Genomic DNA, 16,115 nt, shown 5'->3' with positions numbered 1-16,115 from the left:
GTCGGTTGAATTTTGCGTCTGTAGCACGTCATCTTCGTGGTGTAGCAATTTTAATGGCCAGTAGTGTATTTCTGCGTTATCCAGGCCAGCCAACGCCAATCCGCGGCGTCAGTCGCAAAGATCTGCTGTGGCCGCAGGTCTCGTTGTGGCAGTGTGTGTGTAGAGGCAGGAACTGGGTATTGGGATTGTATGAGGTCAGCGTGAATGGATGAAATACGTTTTATATCGTTAATAACTTCCCATTTCTTGTCAGTATTTATGTGGAGCTATTGATAAAAAGTATAATGCAGAGTTGAAATATAACAGTTGTCGACATGAATCCACACTTTTATTACGTAAAACTATTACAAGAATAACAGAAAGAGAAAAACAGCGAAAACCAATGTTCTTAAATAAAAAATTTTGCAGTCAGTTTCTCGCGTAAATGAAAAGCGAATCTAATTTATTATATGTCGTGAAGTAATCAGAAAATGCTACAAAACAGGATGACTTGCTTCCGCCTGTTTTTGCTGTGAACAAAAGATGTATGTTCTGACGCTCTTGCATCGTGCTGTTCCTCTGAAAACGGTAGACCTCTTCAGTCAGGAGGCCAGCCACCTGGTCTTGAATCACTCGTAGACTAGTCACCTCCTTCAGGCTGAGCCGGCAACTTGGATTTCAATGCCGTGGACAGTCTAACAGCTCTGTCGTACATTTGTCCTTTGATTGCACCACGTAAACTACAAAAAATACAACGAATTATGGATTAACAAAGGTAGCAACTATGTAAAAACTTAATAGCAATTGATATTTACAACCGATAACAGAATTATAAGTCATCGCAATTTTCTACATATCATGAATTTCACTTTCAGCACTTTGACAAAATTATGTTTCGGTCACATTACACAGAGAAAGTAAGAGCCCTCTGGTAACAGATGCACTGCAAAAAAATTATTTCAGCATTTACAAGCTGTAGTTAGTCGGGATATCGAATTCGTTTGATTATTTCCCCAGAACATTAGAAACATAACTTGTTGATCCGTTTTGAACAGGTTTTCCTTCATTGGACAGGGAGGTGTCATGTCACATTTGGTCCGTTCATTTTACGAATACGTCTTTTAACTGGCGGTGAATGTTGTTACGAGTGCCATGATAGTGGAGCAACCGTCCTAACTGCTGACTAGAGCTCTGTATTAGTAGCCTCATCCTTTACTGGAACGATACGAGATCGCTCTTTGGCAGATGGACTATGCGAGTAAATCTGACGCGTGGCGTGTTTCCAGAGGATGAGGATGTCACTAGAACAAAGTTCCTCAAGGAGCCTAATGCCCACCACGTGTGCGGCATTCAGTGAGCCTCACGTGTTTCCTGGGTCGCGACAAATGACGAGCGCCACAGGATCTCAGTCGCATTTGCTGGGAACGGATATGCCAAACCAGGAGTTTGTGAGTTGGGGAATGGCGAGCGCGTCCAGCCCCCTGTAACCGTAAAACATTTCCCTACGTGAGCGATCTGATGAGAAAGCGGCTCATCATGAGACCGCCCTATTATTGGAACGATCCAACGTGACGCGGTGCCTTGCTGTTACTCTTTCCCGAGCGTGCAGCGCAGCCGCAGATTGGGCCATCCGCAAGCCCGGCCAGCCAAGGCAGTACATTCACTGTGGGTGATGGAAAGAAAATTTAAATCCAAACTTGTACTGAGAAAACAATGTTGACGCCAAACTTGTGATACCAGTACTACGTATTTGAAAAAACGTATTCGTAGAAAATTTCGATTTTGTATGAACAACTGATGTACCAGTCCTTGCAGTTCAGTGAGTACACTTGAAAATCACCTACAGCTTTTTATTATATTATTAACACCGTAAAACTTGTTCTGCAATTTAACCTATTTCGTACCACATACTTGTGTTGAAGAACCTGTTTTTGTATAAAGTCTAAAGAATGTTTGCATTCCAGCAGCGGGTTACAAGACACGGACTGGTTATTTCCACAGGCAAAGGTAATGCTGTAATTGTTTTCGAGCCACAGAGCGAATCTTCGAGCCGAAATAAAACTAGGCGCATACCGCATTCTTCCGAGATTGGTGGTGAAATTCCTGCAAATCGCAGACAAAATATGTCGCTAAAAGTGCAAGATGGCTGTCAATGTATTCAGAAACGAGCTGAGAGCTTTTTTGAGAGCTATGTGCTCCACCCCTACCAATTCACTCTTACATGAAATATATTTTTAGTTGCGAATATAGACAACCGCCAGCTGTATAACAGAATGAGAACACTTAAATATTGAGCCAGACCTTTCGATCTTATCGCGAGCAGTCGCCTTACCATTTGGCTATCCGAGACTGACTGACGGCCACACCCGAACTTTCACATGTCGTTAACCATGTTTCTACAACCTGAATTCGTACATCCATTATTCATATTCTCACACAGGGGAGCTGTTTTACTTGAAAGTCGGTGGCCTCGTGTCGGCAGATGACAGGAGTACTGCAGAAGCTGTGTTATTCCGACTTACGATGCAATGTTCCTTCGGAATTGCACGCATTTCCGAAGGAACTGGGACTGCGGCAACTACCGACGTTATGAAATACGTCAAATGTATTCGCAGTTGCGAATATGAATAGTCACCTGTATAATGGAATGTCGACGTTGAAAATTTGTCCTTGCCCGGGACTCGAACCCGGATTTCCCGCTGATCGCGAGCGATCGCCTTACCATTTGGCTATCCGAGCACAACTAACGGCCGGACCCAAACTTCCACATATCGTCAAAATATGTGTTTGCAACGTTTACATCCACTATGTACGAGGGTGAGTCAAATGAAAACCTTAAATATTTTTTTAATATTATTTATTGTGTACAAGTGGTACAAAGCTGTATCACTTTTCAACATAATCTCCGCCACGCTCACTGCAAGTCATCCAGCGCTTACAAAGTACATAAATCTCTTTAGAAAAAAATTCTTTTCGTAGTCCGCGCAACCACTCACGCACCGCGTGCCGTACCTCTTCATCAGAACGATTCTTGCAAGGAAGCCATCACCCTCTCGTTCCAAGCGCCGAAGAAGTTCTTCGCAAGCATCAACAAGTCGTTCTCTCATTTCAGGAGTCAGCTGCTGTGGCACCCATCTTGCAGACACTTTGTGAAACTGGAGCACCTCAGGCACAATGTGGTGTGCTGACCCATGACTAATCTGTGAACATGCTGCAATGTCATTCAGTGTCACTCGGCGGTTTTCCTTCACTATGGCTTCAACTGCTGCAGTGTCCTGTGGAGTCACAACTCGTTGTGCCTGACCTGGACGAGGAGCATCTTCCAGTGAAGTCACCCCATTTACGAACTTCGTACTCCATTCGTAGACTTGCTGCTGTGACAAACATGCATCACCGTACTGAACCTTCATTCGCCGATGAATTTCAATAGGCTTCACAACTTCACTACGCAAAAACCGAATAACAGAACGTTTTTCTTCCCTGGTGCCAGTCGCAAGTGGGGTGGCCAACTTTATACTGATACTGCGACGGTGTGTGTGCATCTGCACTATGCTGGCACCTACAGGCAATTCTGCACGCTCTTTGTAGCGCGCTTACCAACTTACAAACAGCGGCGCGAAATTTCGATTTGTTATTACATGTTTAAGGTTTTCATTTGACTCATCCTCGTATATTGCTGTACAGGAGGGACATTTTAATTGAAAACTGCTTGTCCGATGGCGGCGCTTAAGTACGATATTGCAGTGCGTGTGTTATACCGAATTACGACGCAATGTTCCTTCCCACATGCATATGCCGGCAGTATCCCTGCACCAAATTTCTTCTTATATGGATTCAACATGAATCTGAATTCTGAGATTGATATTCTCAAATCGCACCATACAAAGTTTAACGGGATGCTTCTGGATCAATATAGCTGCCCCCCCCCCCCCCTTAATTCTAAAAATATTTAGATATTCAAGAGATTTCTAGAGTGATCATTAGAGCACATGGATAAAAGTGTTTAAAGTTTCTTTCCAACGATACCTTTGAAAATGAGCGCAATAACTAGAATTACTTTTGACAATCAGACTCACAATAACAGTAAAATTTTCCCACAGTTTTAATGCAGTATTTAAGGACAATATATATCCACACGACGACTCTCAAACGACTGACTTGGAGGCGAGTACTGCATATCATGTTTGTAGAGATCTGGAGTATTCAGACTACCAGTAGTGGCGAATGTCATACTGCAGAACCTCGACTCTTTTTCCAGGTGACAGCTTCTCTATATTTTCTACCCAGTGACTATTTATCTAATCTAACGATCCTTAAAAACTTCTGCACCAGTTTGACTGAAAAGCCAGTTTTATGAAGGATTATGAAAGTGTTGGCGCCGATGCGGGAAGAAGTCCATTCCGTTAATTTCGCTTGGGTGAAATCACACCTCTGGATAAGCGGCCGGCCGGAGTGGCTGAGCGGTTTTAGACGCTACAGTCTGGATCCGCACGACCGCTACGGTTGCAGGTTCGAATCCTGCCTCGGGAATGGATTTGTGTGATGTCCTTAGGTTAGTTAGGTTTAAGTAGTTCTAAGTTCTAGGGGACTGATGACCTCAGAAGTTAAGTCCCATAGTGCTCAGAGCCATTTGAACAATTTTTTTGATGAGCGGCTATGAAGCTGGGACGGCTTAGCCGCTCGCCAAGGAAGCGCTGGGACGGAAACAACACCTGGATTGCCATCCACAGTTCGGATTACCGACCTGTTCTACACAGAACGTGTGGATTATGTTTCGTGGCGAACTTGCTTTCAGTGAATTCCCCATTGTCACGTAACTGTTGCCACTCCACTTGACTCAGCTACATATTTCTAAGGTCCTGCACATTTTAAAATTAAAAATCTTTGTCTGGAGCTGTTTCGACAATCACATATCTTCTTTTTAAACCTGCAGATTTTATTATTGTACTTGATTGCGAATGGTAGCCGTCCATTGTCATCGATACGTTGCAAGTGTCAGTACGTAGTGAAAACAGTGTTCAGTGTGTGTAGTTGTGAATGCGTTATGACAGAGACAAGTGAGATCGACAACCAAATGAGCTGAACTGTTTTCGTGTTTCAAGACGCATCCTATTAAAGATTTACACCGCGTTGAGGGAAAGCGCCATCTTCTAGCGTCTTGCTTATAAAAATATCTTCTTGATTCGATCAGCGTATAGTTCTCATATTGTTTTGATAATATAACGTTTACCCCCATTCCGTATCACTAAAAGTAGTAACAGTTGTAGGTTATTTTTCTCGTCAGTAACGTAGCTGCGCTCTGTCAAGGAGAAGCTGGCGCGACTACCAAATGCTTTGTATCAGAAATATCATCAAAGCTAGCGTCGTCCATTGTTGGGGAATGGTGCACACCAAAAGGGAGAATGGAGACCGTCTTGGGGAATGCTAGCCACATAGTAGGGGAATGACGAACACATAGGGGGAATTTTGGTGCCCCGAAGCTGGTGAACTGGCCACATTGGGTGATTGCCGTAACTTCTGAACATGCTTCAGCGACGACCATTTGGCTGGAAGGAGGCACATTGTATGTCACAGAAGACGGAGATCTTGGCTTCACGGCGTGGCTTCCGAGGTAGATACAATCCGTAATTTTAAAGAAAATGGTTCAAATGGCTCTGAACACTATGGGACTTAACATCTGAGGTCATATAGTCCCCTAGAACTTAGAAATACTTAAAACTAACTAACCTAAGGAAATCACACACATCCATGCCCGAGGCAGGATTCGAACCTCCGACCGTAGCAATCACGCGGTTCCAGACTAAAGCGCCTAGAACCGCTCGGCCACGCCGGCCGGCTTTTTAAGAAACTAATAACAAAATAATAAAGCAGTCTAAAGGCGAAGAGTCAGCTGTATGCCGAGGCGACCTATAGAGAACTTGTAGTACGCCATTTCTTCAGCAGAAAATCTGGGTTCTGTCCTGGAGGAACGTATCGACCCACCGCTACTCGTGAAAATAACGTTGACTTCGTTTCTCAATCTAGAAATTCTCACAGCAGGACGTGTGTACAAAAATGGATAAAAATACACAAATAAGAGAGCTTAGGTAGCTAGTTGTCCCGATCAAGTTTCTCTGAGAGAATATATTAGAAAACGCAACGTAATACAGCACACTTTCACAACAACAGAAGATTGGTTTGATAATGTATCAGTTTTCTATATAAGTTAGGATGGAAGACTTAAATCCAGTAAACGGTTAGGAAAGGCACTCTTCTCGTAGCCACGAAAGTAGTTCACCAAGTATCAAACATAATTAAAAGTATGTAACTCCTAGAAAATCCCCTACAGGTCGACTCGGAGTAAAAGAAATTGTTGAATCAATTAAAAATGTGGTGGCGTGATGAGATATTATGAATAAAGGAACGGAGAAAATGCAGAACGAATAACTATAACACAGAGGTACGCAATGTAATGACGTAAGTTGATAGAGCTCTAGAGAAAACAGTCACATACGAGTTGACTTGCTGTATAGTGGTGTTAAATACCATTTGGCCTTGGTCTCCCGAAGCTGCAGAGATGAAGAAGCTAAATTTTATGTCGAACAACAAAAGGAGTACAAACGTCCATACATACTGATGGATGAAAAATACGACGAGCCATCCCCTTGTCCTATTGTCGTTCCTGAGCAAAAGTTATTTTTCCTGAAGCTTCATCCATGGGCTGTGAAATCACACACTACAAGTGAAATTTGTACCAAAAGAAAATATACTTCAGTTTTTTGGCATCCCCGCCAACAGCATAATGTTCAAAAAAGAAATACAGGAACGAAACTGTGGTGTAGGGCTAGCTTCATTGTTTAGTAATGAAAGAGTCACCCATCCTGAGTTGGAAGATCCTCAGTACTTAACTTCTGACAAAAAATCATGAACGATGACGGCCGAACAGTTCCGCATAAGAATTCACCCTCATTCTGCCAACGGCCTTGTCAAAGATACTAGAAGGAGCAAACAAATATTTAAGACACTCTTTTGCCCTTTGGATAGGAAACTGTGCCATATAGGCGGAAGAATCAACAATGATCAACAGCATGAGTATATAGAAAGCAATGAGAACCACTGCGCTAATGACAAATAACGTGGCCTGCAACTGAAAAAGTGTCATGACGATCTCTCCATTGGCAAAGGATTCCGGAGTAGTCCCTCTTTCGGATGTCAAGGAGGGGACTGCAAAGTGGAAGGTGACCATGACAGAATAATAAATAACTAACGAAGGAATGACGTTCTACGAGTCGGGGAGTGTCATGTAAAAAGTTTGAACGTCGTAGGGAAGCTAAAAAGTCTCAAAACGAAAATGCTAAGGCTCCATCTAGATACATACAGTCATGAGCCGGGCGTCTTTAATTTTGGCAGGCGTGGCATTCTGCTGGCGCCACTAACTATTAGGTAGGGTCTTTGTTCGAGAAGAGCGTTGTTGGTTTTTGGTGGGCTGTGGGACTGACAGTTAACTGAAAAGCAAGTGGCCGGCAAGTTGTTGGTTTTGGGAGACTCCTGCTGACTGGTATGGACCTCGAGAAGCCGGGAGTGGCTAAATTACTCTGAGGCAAGCTTTGTCACCTGAATTAAGAAATCATAGCGGCGAGTTGCGCGAAGCTCAGCGGACGCTGCATACAACCTGATCAGCAAGTTCTGGGCCAACATTGCAAGTTTAAATTTTACGGCACATGGAGATCACCGGGCGCATTGGAGGCAATAACATCGCTGCTTGGAATCCTGGACGTTACGGTTCCTTCACACATGAGTGGAGTTAAGTGATGATTTTTATTGGTACTTGTTATCGTAGGGCCACGCCTGTGTTAATGTTGAATTAGACCTGTGATATTGACGCTCCTCTGAGTGATTGTGTGGGTGGACATCGATCACTGTAGCAGATATTAATTTGCTTTTCCAGGCCATATTCCGTGTAAGTGTGTGAACATTCTCTGTTGTAAACTGAATAGATAAAATTGAAGCTGCAGCATAGTCTGTGTCGATGGAAAGACATCTTTCGTAGGTGGGTATGACCTAGTAATTTAATTTGCAGGCACTGATGTTGTTGTTTTGGTCTTCAGTCCCAAGACTGGTTTGATGCAGCTCTCCACGCTACTCTATCCTGTGCAAGCTTCTTCATCTCCCAGTACCTACTGCAGCCTACATCCTTCTGAATCTGCTTACTGTATTCATCTCGTGGTCTCCCTCTACGATTTTTACCCTCCACGCTGCCCTCCAATACTAAATTAGTGATCCCTTGATGCCTCAGAATATGTCCTACCAACCGATCCCTTCTTCTTGTCAAGTTGTGCCACAAATTGCTCTTCTCCACAATTCTGTTCAATACCTCCTCATTAGGTATGTGCTCTACCCATCTAATCTTCAGCATTCTTCTGTAGCACCACATTTCGAAAGCTTCTATTCTCTTCTTGTCTAAACAATTTATCGTCCATGCTTCACATCCATACATGGCTACACTCCATACAAACACTTTTAGAAACGACTTCCGGACATTTAAATCTATACTCGATGTTAAAAAATTTGTCTTCTTCAGAAACGCTTTCCTTGCCATTGCCAGTCTACATTTTATATCCTCTCTACTTCCACCATCATTAGTTATTTTGCTCCCCAAACAGCAAAACCCCTTTACTACTTTAAGTGTCTCTTTTCCTAATCTAATTCCCTCAGCATCACCCGACTTAATTCGACTACATTCCATTATCCTCGTTCTGCTTTTCTTGATGTTCATTTTATACACTCCTTTCAAGACACTGTCCATTCCGTTCCACTGCTCTTCCAAGTCCTTTGCTGTCTCTGACAGAATTACAATGTCATCGGCAAACCTCCAAGTTTTTATTTATTCTCCATGGACGTTAATACCTACTCTGAACTTTTCTTTTGTTTCCTTTATTGCTTGCTCAATGTACAGATTGAATAACATTGGGGAGGGGCTACAACCCTGTCTCACTCTCTTCCCAACCACTGCTTCCCTTTCATGCCCCTCGACTCTTATAACTGCCATCTGGTTTCTGTACAAATTGTAAATATTCTTTCGCTCCCTGTATTTTACCCCTGCCACCTTCAGAATTTGAAAGAGAGTATTCCAATCAACATTGTCAAAAGCTTTCTCTAAGTCTACAAATGCTAGAAACGTAGGTTTGCCTTTCCTTAATCTTTCTTCTAATATAAGTCGAAGGCTCAGTATTGCCTCACGTGTTCCAACATTTCTACGGAATCCAAACTGATCTTCCCTGAGGTCGGCTTCTATCAGTTTTTCCATTCGTCTGTAAAGAATTCGTGTTAGTATTTTGCAGCTGTGGCTTATTAAACTGATAGTTCGGTAATTTTCACATCTGTCAACACCTGCTCTCTTTGGGATTGGGATTATTATGTTCTTCTTGAAGTCTGAGGGTAATTAGCCTGTCTCATACACCTTGCTCACCAGATGGTAGAGTTTTGTCAGGACTGGCTCTCCCAAGGCTGTCAGTAGTTCTAATGGAATGTTGTCTACTCCGGGGGCCTAGTTTCTACTCAGGTCTTTCAGAGCTCTGTCAAACTCTTGACGCATATGAAATCTCCCATTTCATCTTCATCTAAGTCCTCTTTCATTTCCATAATATTGTCCTCAAGTACATCGCCCTTGTATAGACCCTCTATATAGTCCTTCCACCTTCCTGCTTTCCCTTCTTTGCTTAGAACTGGTTTTCCATCAAAGCTCTTGATTTTCATACAAGTGGTTCTCCTTTCTCCAAAGGTCTCCTTAATTTTCCTGTAGGCAGTATCTATCTTACCTCTAGTGAGATAAACCTCTACATCCTTACATTTGTCCTCTAGCCATCCCTGCTTAGCCATTCTGTACTTCTTGTCGATCTCATTTTTGAGACGTTTGTATTCCTTTTTGCATGCTTCATTTACTGCATTTTTATACTTTCTCCTTTCTTCAATTAAATTCAGTATTTCTTCTGTTACCCAAGGGTTTCTACTAGCCCTCGTCTTTTTTACATATTTGATCCTCTGCTCCCTTCACTATTTCGTCCCTGAAAGCTACCCATTGTCCTTCTACTGTATTTCTTTCCCCCATTCCTGTCAATTGTTCCCTTATGCTCTCTTAACAACCTCCGGTTTTTTTCAGTTTATCCAGGTCCCATCTCCTTAAATTCCCACCTTTTTGCAGTTTCTTCAGTTTTAATTTACTGTTCATAACCAATAGATTGTAGTCCGAGTCCACATCTGCCCCTGGAAGCGTCTTACAATTTAAAACCTGGTTCCTAAATCTCTGTCTTACCATTATATAATCAATCTGATACCTTTTAGTATCTACAGGGTTCTTCCATGCGTACAACCTTCTTTCATGATTCTTAAACCAAGTGTCAGCTATGATTAAGTTATGCTCTGCGTAAAATTCTACCAGGCGGCTTCCTCTTTCATTTCTTAGCCCTAACCTATACTCACCCACTATGTTTCCTTCTCTCCCTTTTCCTACTCTTGAATTCAAGTTACCCATAACTATAAAATTTTCATCTCCTTTCACTACCTGAATAATTTCTTTTATCTCATCATACATTTCATCAATTTCTTCGTCATCTGCAGAGCTAGTTGGCATATAAACTTGTACTACTGTAGTAGGCGTGGGCTTCGTATCTATCTTGGCCACAATAATGCGTCCACTACGCTGTTTGTAGTAGCTTACCCGTACTCTTATTTTTTTTTATTCATTATTAAACCTACTCCTGCATTACCCCTATTTGATTTTGTGTTTATAACCATCTATTCACCTGACGAAAAGTCTTGTTCATCCTGCCACCGAACTTCACTAATTCCCACTATATCTAACTTTAACCTATCCATTTCCATTTGTAAATTTTCTAACCTACCTGCCTGATTAAGGGATCTGACATTCCACTCTCCGATCCATAGAAAGCCAGTTTTCTTTCTCCTGATAACAACGTCCTCCTGAGTAGTCCCCGCCCGAAGATCCGAATGGGGGACTATTTTACCTCCGGAATATTTTAGCCAAGAGGACGCCATCAACATTTAATCGTACAGTAAAGCTATTTCACATTTTTAATTTTCAAATTTATTTAAGAAGTGTTAATTTTGTAACTTGCATGTGTACTCACTTCCGAAATAAGTTAGTATTGGCTACATCATAGACACTGTCGTTTGTAGTTCTGGTAGCGGACGACGTGTTGCTGTATCCTGGGCCCAGAGCAGAGACTTGTTTCTTTCCTGCTGCAGCAATACTTGTGTCATCGCACGACGTTTAGATTGGCCAGCAGTCGGGCGCTTCTATCAGCCGCCTCGTGTCGGCTCAAGTTAAGTAAATTTTATCATTTGGTAGTGCGATGGTGGAGTGTCCCCAATTAATTTCAGAACTCTTGAACAATTCAATATTGTGAATTCGGAAAGCGCATAGGCTTTAAAGAGTGTTCTGCAAGTCTGAAATTTCGTGTCACTGTACTTCCTCTTTAATTACTTGTTTAATCCTCGCATCCTTGTTGTCAGTACTTTCAACTATGAAATTTGAGTTTTACAATTTTATCCAGAGTCATTAGCAAACTCCATTCATTGTGAATCTTGCCTGCTTATTGCCTGTTGACTGTGGTAGCCGTTTGCTGTAATTTGCCACCTTTTCTTGTCTTTTGGACGATTGTATATTTATTTAAGAGTCACTGTCAATGGTTCTGCTGGTGTGTTCCAGCTGGGATTCACATTTAAATTGTATGCCTTCCCAGCTATTCTTGTATATTGGGGAATTGTGTATTTTATTCATTAAGGGATTCTTATTAGCCGGCCGGAGTGGCCGAGTGGTTCTAGGCGCTACAGTCTGGAACTACGCGACCGCTACGGTCGCTGGTTCGAATCCTGCCTCGGGCATGGATGTGTGTGTTTTCATTAGGTTAGTTAGATCTTAACAAAGAGATTGTGACCATCGGCGTAAACTAAATGAAACTTCTTACATATACGGGTCACTGTGTTTTTTCGCGACGATGTAGTTGCTTGTGATTCTTATTAAGGTTTATAAGTTGTTAAGTGGTTTGCAACATCAACAATCAGTGGTGTGACTTGTTATCCTTTCTGTATTTTGGGTGGACATTGTCTGTTTGATTAATGTTTTATCTATGCTTCGGAATTGTTAATATCTTTAGCGGCCGTCATTTGTAATTATCTTTTCTGGTAAAACTCAGTTTGTTGAACCAGTTTGCAGTCACACCCAGTTGGTGTGTCGTCTTACTTGTATTTTTATATTTAGTCCTGGTTTTAAGCCCTATTTTTAATGATATAAATTGTTAAAGTGTTTTATTAATGAACTGCTCCTGTTTATGTTCTTTAAATTATTGTAAGTGTTGTTATTCTGTATTTTACAGGGTTTGCAATTTGTAATCATAATAATTGTTGTTAAGCAATAAAGTGTATTACATGAAACTCCGAATGACGAAATATGTGGGACCACCTTGAATGTGTTTGCTCTGAGAATTATCCCAAAATATGTTGTGATGTTGCGTTCTGCTTGGCAGGGATGTTTAGATTTGTCTACTTTTTGATGTCATTTATTGTTTCTTCGGATTACTGTGTTAATATTTTCTCCTTTCCAAGGTGTTGTTCTGATATGTTGTCATTGTTTTCAGGGGACCGCTACGTATCATGTATTCCAGAGGGTTTTTCGAAATTTCCCACCTGAAAAAATAGTTCTTGCTGCATGAATTGAAAGTAAGTCAAATTCTAACCAAAGGTAGCGTCCCGGAATTAGCGACCAGGTTGCGTTTGGCGTTGAACAGCCTGCTTAGCCTTTCTGTGGATATAATCGGGCTGGTAAGTGCCTCTCTTCATAACATTTCACCTGTGTTAGATGGCGTACAGCAACATATTTCCTTTCTGGAGGATACTCAACACACAACCAAGCAGGTCGGTAGGATACAAGCGCATCTGGCGTATTTATGGAATCGCTTGATGGACTGTGTTGAGCTTAACGATCCCGAAAGACTGAAAGTTACGCAGTTGAGTAATCAGGTAAGGTACTTGCAGGCTAGGGCGGCATCCTTGAGTTTCGAAAGCGAGGTTGTAGGTACGGGGCAAGAAAATTTAATCCGTAATCAACTCAGCGACGGTAAATGCTCCGACACCCGAGGTCTAGGTAGTCTGCCCTCCAATCACTTTGCTAAGTCACCCAATCCAATTATGTGCCTCCTGGCTGGTATTTCAGAATTGTCTGTTGACAGACTGAATCAAGTATTGTGACTGTATGTGTGGTTTGAGTTTCATAATGATGCCTTACACGTACCACAACCTTTAGCGAAAGGGACATTGGATCCTTTGGTTTTGGAAACTCTGAGTCGTCAGGCACGTTCAGGGTTCTTATAACAGGCATAAAATTGCCGGCGCGTGTGCATAATGAGCTTGAGCTGGGTGTTATTGGCAGGTTCAGGGACCGTCGGAGACGTTGAGCCAATACATAGAGTGAATGGACATATCTTGGTACGCCCATTACAGAGTGTGATAGCAGTTCTAACATCTTACGGGGCATGTGAGCCAAGGATCGATCACGTTTGGTGTTTGCTCGCCTTCCCACCAACTTTGGTGAGTTGCAAGAACTAGTAGACTCTGTCGAGGGCATCACTTTGGTGATGAGCAGTTTAGGGTATATGTAGCTTTGACACTGCTACCTTCAGTTTCCATGGGTGGCAAACTCTCTCTCAAATTTGATTCACTGGCACGCAGACGTTTTTTTTCGATGTGGCGGACACGATCGTCTTGTACGAGAGTGTGATGCCTAACACCTGACCCTGAACCCTTTGGGGTGCACGTATTCATTTTGCGACAGGACCGTCTCTCCCTTATGTTTGTGCACGTGTCGGAGAGGAACTTCCGTGCCGGTTATTGGACTCTGATTGTTCTGTATCGTTGCTTGACTATAAGTGAAATTTGGATGCGGCCATTCGTGTAAATTATCTCCCGTGCACCCCTGACCTCAGAGACTTAATGTGGCCAATGGGTAGTAGTTGCCTTTGTTTGGGGAATTTCTCTTGCCTGGTTGCGCTCCTGTTTGTAAACGACTTATCAGTTGATTTGTTGCTCGGCTGTGGTATTAATCACGGAACGAGGTTGGTTGTTGATTTTGCTAGTCGTGCCTTAGTCTTTAAATTCTCGCGAGGTGGGAAGGCAGCCCTCTGTTCTAGTTGCCGTCCCACCGTTATTAATTCTGTAAGTCGCGAGATCTGGGAATTTGACGTGACTAAACTTCAATTGGAGCAAGCCACCCATTTGTCTGTACCTCGTCTCCTACCTTATAAACGTCACAGAAGCTCTCCTGCGAAAGTTGCAAAACAAGCACTCCTGGAAGAAAAAATATTGCGGAGATATGGCTTTGCCACAGCCTGGATGATGTTTCCAGAATGAAAGTTCCTGGCAGTTCAAAACGGTGTGCTAATTATCATAGGCACTTGTGTACAAATTTCATGTTTTATTTAATTATGTGTAAACTATTAAACATTGGAAAATGTAAGTTATCTTAGGGGGAACGAAAGACGAAGACTTTAAACTCGACATAGATGTTATAATTATAACGTCGACATGTTTCATAAGGTTGGTGCATAAGTTCGAAGCGGTTTTGTTTTTCATGTTGGTATTCCAGTTGCTATGGATATCTTTATGGAATGTCATTTTGTATTTGTAGTTCACTGTTGCCATCTGCATTTACAGAGTGTCAGTTTATCATTTGGAGATGATGAGTGGAGCTGTAGATGCAAGAAAATGGAATGTCAAGTGCAGAAATCGGAACATTCCCGGCGTATTCTTTTGTTTAAACTCAATAGAGGGGTGACACCAGTGGAAGAAGACAGTTACATTTGCACAGGGTATAGGGATAATGCTACTGGACAGAGCAATGAAATGGTTATCTCGTTGTACGAGGATCGTTTTGACTGTATGATTCCATGTTCAGGGAGACGTTCGGGTTTGATAAAGATAGTTTAAACGCATTATTTCACAAGTACCCACGTCAGTTTACTCATTAACTCGGAAATGTGATAAACTGTCATTATTCCACCATCGTACGACAGTTGCATGCAATCGAGCAGCTTCAAAGTCGTGTGTATTGGTACCATATGCTCAGAGTCAAAATCACAAAAATTAGTGGGCGGCCATATGTCCATCTGTGCTTGCTCGTCGTCAATTGGCTTGTGAACAGAACCTATTATTCCTACACTGCTGATTAGAAATGGTGCCTTTATGCTAACATAAGGAAAAGAAACAATTGGTTGAGCTAAAACAATTGGTTGAGCTAAAAAAAAAGAAGCAACTCCCTGTAAAAAGACCTGCACCCAACCACGAATGATAATGTTACACATGTGGTGGAAGAGCGATGGAGTAACTATCTCTGCTGGCATTTATTCTCAACAGCTGAGATATCTTGCAGACGTAATGCAAGAATAACGACCAGCACGACTGCGTGACGTGATGCTACTTCAGATAACACGCGTCCACATTGTGCTAGACTGACAAGAAACACTATGCAAGAGTTGGGTTGGGAAGCAATTACGCACCATCTTATTCATTCGATGTTGTGCCATCAGTATGTCTCGTTTTCCGCTTTCTATCGAACAACGTTCATGAAACCTGCTTGCCGGATGAAAATGCACTCCGAATATGGCTCACAGAGGTCTCCGACTGAAAAACCACTTGATTTCTGTAGTCGCTGAGTAGAAAAGTTACCCTAGCATTGGCAGACTGTTGTAAACAGCGAAGGAGGAAATATTACTGGCTAAAGCCTCTGTTATGTGTATCTGTTCTGTTTACTAAAATTATGGAAAAACGGTACCAACATATGCAGCAACCCAAATTATTGGGTCCATAGGTCCACTTTCTAAATACTGCGTTCGTTGTGAGTTTCGGTAGTGAATCCGAGGACTTATAAGTCCGAGAGGGCAGTAACTCGTTGTCGTTGTGAGCTGAGGGGTCATTCCGCGTCAGACTGTCACGCAGTGTGGAACGGTATTGCAGCTAGTTTGTATGTTGGGGTGGTGTCAGTGGTTTTACGACCTATGAAGTGATTGTAGAGTGATAAGCGGCTACTCATGTACTTAAACAATTCTTAACGCTTACAAAATCTTAAGTCAAATGAGATTTAGGTG

General features: G+C 42.3%; 1 long non-coding RNA gene across 1 annotated transcript in view; it reads right to left on the bottom strand.

Moving 5' to 3' along the window:
* Positions 1-306: 306 nt before the first annotated feature.
* LOC124596306 overlaps positions 307-16,115 on the bottom strand; it is a 39,716-nt gene continuing 23,907 nt past the window's right edge. The window contains exon 2 of the long non-coding RNA XR_006978290.1: positions 307-719. This is a non-coding gene — a long non-coding RNA (uncharacterized LOC124596306). The remainder of the gene's footprint in view (positions 720-16,115) is intronic.

This window comes from Schistocerca americana, chromosome 2, assembly GCF_021461395.2.
Source record: "Schistocerca americana isolate TAMUIC-IGC-003095 chromosome 2, iqSchAmer2.1, whole genome shotgun sequence".
NCBI lineage: Eukaryota > Metazoa > Arthropoda > Insecta > Orthoptera > Acrididae > Schistocerca > Schistocerca americana.
This window is presented reverse-complemented; position numbering and strand designations above follow the sequence as displayed.